Consider the following 6,000-nt stretch of genomic DNA (forward strand, 5'->3'; position numbering starts at 1 on the left):
ATTTTTGTATTGATAAAAATGGCCTTGCAAATTTTATATTGTGCACATGATAGCTTTTGGAGACTCTCTCTCTCTTTTTATATATATATATTACCCAGAGGCACTGAGACCTCTGTCAAGGAAGAGTGAAGTCTCTCCTTTACAGCTTTGCTTGAGCGTCAGATAGCTTTTAGCTCATGCAGTAGAACAGATGGCTTGAGCTCCTATGGTCACAGGTTCATGTTGACCCCTGTTGACAAGCCGGGTCCATTGACCTTACAAATATAAAAGATTTTCTGGATTTTTTATTTCTTTATACAGCCTGGTCAGAATCTGGCACCACGATTCATTGCACTCTGATAGATGAGACAAAGTTAATGTATATTCAGATCTGTTTTCAGGTTTGCTGAGTTTTCATATTAGGAATCCAAAATCTTGTAGCCAATTAGTTCATTTTATCATCCATTTATCACTGTATTACATGATATGTCGGTGTGCTCAGGCTAGTTCATATATAACCAACATATGCTAAATAGATTTACGTTTTAGGATTATAACAGTATAGGACTGATAAGCATTTAGGAGAGCTGAGTGCATATGAAGTAAAGCATGGCTGAAAACAGGGCCATGCCTACCAGTATGTAATGTATGCAGTGGCGTAGGGTCCCACAACCTTGGGGGCTCCACGCCGCTGTGGGAGGGAGATCAGGTAAAAGAGCAGGGTGGGGTGCTAGATACACTGGTGCTGGCTGGGGCTGTGTCGCTCTCTCAGTCTGGGAAGCTGAGGGGAAGGGAATGCATCTCCCAGGCTCAGTCTCGGTTGATTCTGCTAATGGAGGGACCAACCAATCCCAGCGCTGAGCTCAGCAGCCAGCTGACAGGAGCAGGATTTGCGTGTGCACCACTCAGAGCTGCCTGGCTGCATTCCCAGCCAGCCAGAGGCACCCTCCAAGTGCTCACATGCTGAGTGGGGCAGGACAGAGGGAGGAGTCACCACTCCCTGCAGCTGCCCAGGGCAGCAGGAAGCCCTGGTCTGGGGGTCCCTCTCCAGCCCCTTTCTCTGTCTGTGGGGGTTACAGGTGCTCTCAGAGGGATTGCATTCCCAGCTGGCCTGAGTGTCCCTATGCCCTGCTCCAAGTGCAGCAGAGCTGAGCTGGGGGGAGGCGCGCAGAGTGCCCCCTCCCCTCCTATCCAGGGCATCCGGAAGCCCCAGTGTCTGGCTGCCGCCCATGGGGAGGGGCAGCTCTGCACAGCACACTGTCGTACAGGTGAGGTACGGGTGGGTGAGGGGGGACTCAGGAGCCTGGTGCTGCCTGGCTGCAGTGGAGCTGAGGAAGCAAGTGAATCTCACCACAAGGGTGGCCAGCCCCAGGCTGTACAGTGCCTCCCTCCCTACCCACCTGCTCCACTGCCCCTCCTCCCTTCCTTTCCCTCCACCCCACTGCGCTGTCCTCCTCCCAACACCTGGTCCCTTGTCTGTCTTCCCCTCACAGCCTCTGTGCCCTTCAGAGTGTTCTCCTATTTCTCAGTCACCCCTCACTGCCTCCCCACTGACCCCACCCCCTTTCCCCACTCACTGCACAGGGCCAGAGAAGCAGCCACCTTTCACCGGGGTGCTGGCAGAAGTGCCCAGTGGTCTGACCTGACCTGAAAATTTGCTGCTATTTTTGCCACTCTGCACCCCGTGAGGTGAATTTTGGAATTCCATATTTACCACCTTTCTGCTCAACCACAGCTGGCCCAGCAGGCCAGGAGTGAGGCAAACATATAAGGGGTACTCTCTTTCCATCAGTCAGCTCTCAGCATGAATATGTTGTTAGCAACAGAACATTATTATCAGATCAGTGCTATTTAAAGTGTCAACATTTCCAGTATTGTAAGCTTATGTTTGTGCTGCTCAGAGCAAGTCGGGCACTGGGACGCTAGTTTAATAGTACTGGGTAGGGCATGATTAGTTACAATTACTGAGGATAATAATACTGCGTAGGGCATCATCAGGCCTAAGGACGGCCCTGGATGAAACACAAAGCCAACAGAATGAGACCTGTGAGATTTTTTTTTTCCTGGACAAACCAGGCCATAGGTTTAAGAATACTTGATATGATCACATGACCTAGGCCTCACCTTGTGCCCAGGTGGCTATATTCTAAAATATGTCAATGGGTAATACAGAAAAAATTGATTGCAATAGGCTGCAAGGTATTGCCCAAACCCGCAAGATGCCTGATTGCAACATCTTCACACCTCTGCCTGTCGGGAACATGTATATGCTAATAAGAATAAGAGGAACTATCAACCCCCAAAAACAAATGAGACACCTCAATAAAGCATGGCCATACGTCCCAGCAAAAGTGGGCCAACGCCTTTGTGCGTATGCAGAAGGTGGTGGTTGTAGTTAGAAATGGAATTACAATCTATAAAAAGCTCGCCAGTTGGGTAGAAGTGGGAATACCTACAGGAAAGCCTCCTCTACCGATGATGCTTTGTGAGAGGTCCATCCCGCCCTAGAATAGCTTTGAAGATGTGAGTATGTCACCTGTGCTAATTCTTTCATAGGGTTTGGTAGGATTGCTATATCATGGATAGTTGTACTATTACCTACTTCTTTAAGAATATTTGTGGTACAAATAAGGGGATTGCCTTTGTGTGCTCCTAGAGCCGCCAAATCCGAGAGCAGCACCAGAGACAATGTCATTCAAGTGACCATGAAACTGCAGCAACCAGAGCCAAACCCATGGGGGCGGGGAGGGTGGAACACACCATCCCTAAATACACTTGAAACAAAATAAAAGCTACATCCTATGTTCCACAGGGCAGGAATGAGACAGAAGAGCTATAACCCTGGCCCTGGCCCTCATCTCCCCATCCCCTCAAACACCTACTGCTGGTTGGCTAATACACAATACATCACGTTACTAGCAGATGCACCCAGCATTGCTTGGCTCTTTAACAGAAGACATTTTTTGCCAACACATGGAACATGCACATACTGTTTTTCATTATAGTGTTTTACAAAAATGAAGAAAAATGAAGGCTGGAGAGAGGCTTCAAGAGTGAGGCGGGGGGTGGGGCGGGGGGCCGGGTGACCTGGGGCAGAGAGTTGGTGGGGGCTCAAAGCAGGGCGGTAGGGGTGCAGAAGTCAAGACAGATGGGGGTGCAGAAGTTAGGGCAGGGGGTCTCAGGGCTGGGAGGTGGGGGGGTACTGGGGCTCCCCATGGTGCTGAGGCTGATGCTGCTTTGGTGTCAGCTCCTTTCAGCCCAGAGCTGCACTCACCATCCAGAAACAACTCCCGGGAAGGAGGAAGGGATCTGGGGCTGTGGCTCTGGGGGATGGCCTGACCTCTAGCTGCTCCCCCACATCCCGGCCTGCAGTCTGTGGAGGAGACAGCCCCCTGGAGCAGCTGCATTTGGTTGGGGTAATGGCCACCCTGTCCTGCAGCCTGCTGGGGGCAGGGCACCATTGTGCAGGCTGACCCTGGCCTCCAGCTGCCCTCGTCCCAGCTCTGCACTGGTTTGGGGGGTGATGCTTTGGGGGCTACCCCCCACAGCCTCCTTCCATCCTGCAGCCTGTTTGATGTGGTGCTCCATGCCTAGGTCTGGGAGTTGCCCCCCTCCCCCCCCGCTGAAGTACCTCCTGTGGCCTACAGGCTGTCTGTGTGGGTGGACCAGGCTCCAGAGGCTGCCCTTCCCTCTTGCAGACCTCCCCCCCAGCCCTATGGCATGTAGGCTGTTGAAGTGGGGGCTGTTGGAGTCTTGTGTCCAGTTCTGGGTCCGCCCAGTATAGAAATGATGTAGATACATTGGAGAGGGGTCAGCAGAGGGCAATGAAAATGATTAGGGGTCTGGAGCCCATGCCCTATGAGGAGAGGCTGAGAAATTTGGGCTTATTTAGCTTGCAGAAGAGAAGACCGAGGGGCAATTTGAGAGCAGTGTTTAACTTTCTGAAAGAGGGCTCTAAAGAGGATGGAGAGAGAGACTGTTCTCAGTGGTGCCAGAACAAGAAATAATGGTCTGAAGTTACAGAGGGAGGGGTGGAGGTTGGATATTAGGAAAAACTATTTCATCAAGAGGGTGATGAATCCCCTTCCTTAGAGGTTTTTAAGTCCCGGCTGGACGTAGTCATGGCTGGGATGATTTAGATGGGGTTGATCCTTCTTTAGGTAGGGGGCTGGAGTGGATGACCTCCTGAGGTCGCTTCCAGCCCTAGAATTCTATGATTCTATGTCAAAATTTTAATTGAAAAATATATATATATATAGCTAGAAAACAGAGGTCTCCATGAAACTTTTCCACCTCTTTGAAATGTCGTTCTTTAATTTTTTTACATTTTTTATTACTTATTGACCGGGAATATTCAGTGAGTCTACTCACATGCTCGGAGTCCAGTAGATATGTAACTCCCTGCAGTACTGGCATTTACATTTTTAATCCATGGTGGTTCCAGACTACTTGAAGCTCAGTAACTGTGGTGCTGTAGATTGTGGTACTTTATGTAACCAGAAGGCCCAGTGCTAGAGTTTTGGTGTAAGGGAAATTGTTAAAAATCCGAGTTTGAATAACATTCAGAAGAGCTTGAGTGACATCTCTACCATGAACAAGCTCACATGCAGAACATGGATAAAGGGCAATTTAGGAGCCCAATTGCACTAAAACATGCGGGAGAGGACAAAGTTCTTGTGAAACAGGGTCTATTGTTGTGCATCTCCTTCAGCTGCTCATTGGGTGGGCATGAATTAGACACAATACTGTAAGCAGGAGGGCTGCAGCACCAGGTGGCCATCCAGCCTTAGTCATGTGGCTTTCCAATCAGATGAGCTGAGAAGCCCCTCATTGTAGTGTCCAGGGAAGTTTCCTCTCCTTAGCATGGCAGGCTCCCTTGCTATGTGTTCTGTCTCTCCCAAAGCAGAAGATAACCACTCTGTCTTCCAGGAGATAATGTTCATCTGAGCCATTGTGACCTGTGTGGCTTTTGGAAGTGAGGGTTAGTGCATGAGAACCGTCGTGTTTGAGCAGCTGCTTGTGGACATGGGTTCTTCACGTCCGTGAAGCTCTAATTACATATGGTACAAACTGAAGAGCTGGGAAGCAGCAAGCAGCACAGAGCCCTTCTCTTGGCCTTGGCTCCATTCTGTACTGGAACATGGGTGTGTCACTCTAGGGCTACGTCTACACGTGCACCCAACTTCGAAATAGCTTATTTCGATGTTGCGACATCGAAATAGGCTATTTCGATGAATAACGTCTACACGTCCTCCAGGGCTGGCAACGTCGATGTTCAACTTCGACGTTGCTCAGCCCAACATCGAAATAGGCACAGCGAGGGAACGTCTACACGCCAAAGTAGCACACATCGAAATAAGGGAGCCAGGCACAGCTGCAGACAGGGTCACGGGGCGGACTCAACAGCAAGTCGCTCCCTTAAAGGGCCCCTCCCAGACACACTTTCATTAAACAGTGCAAGATACACAGAGCCAACAACTAGTTGCAGACCCTGTATATGCAGCACGGACCCCCAGCTGCAGCAGCAGCAGCCAGAAGCCCTGGGCTAAGGGCTGCTGCCCACGGTGACCACAGAGCCCCGCAAGGGCTGGAGAGAGAGTATCTCTCAACCCCCCAGCTGATGGTCGCCATGGAGGACCCCGCTATTTCGATGTTGCGGGACGCGGATCGTCTACACATCCCTACTTCGATGTTGAACGTCGAAGTAGGGCGCTATTCCCATCCCCTCATGGGGTTAGCGACTTCGACGTCTCGCCGCTTAACGTCGATTTCAACTTCGAAATAGCGCCCAACACGTGTAGACGTGACGGGCGCTATTTCGACGTTACTGCCGCTACTTCGAAGTAGCGTGCACGTGTAGACGCAGCTTAGATGTTCAGAAACATGAACATCCTCATTGTATTATTTCTGATATTTGTATTTGATCAGTATTGTGTTTATTGGCTTAATACTGTTTTATAGTAAACACTGCAGCAAAGAAAAGTGCAGGTCTAATGTGTGTTAATGGGCAGGTGGGATGGG

Source organism: Carettochelys insculpta, chromosome 6 (genome assembly GCF_033958435.1).
Source record: "Carettochelys insculpta isolate YL-2023 chromosome 6, ASM3395843v1, whole genome shotgun sequence".
NCBI classification, from domain to species: Eukaryota; Metazoa; Chordata; order Testudines; family Carettochelyidae; genus Carettochelys; species Carettochelys insculpta.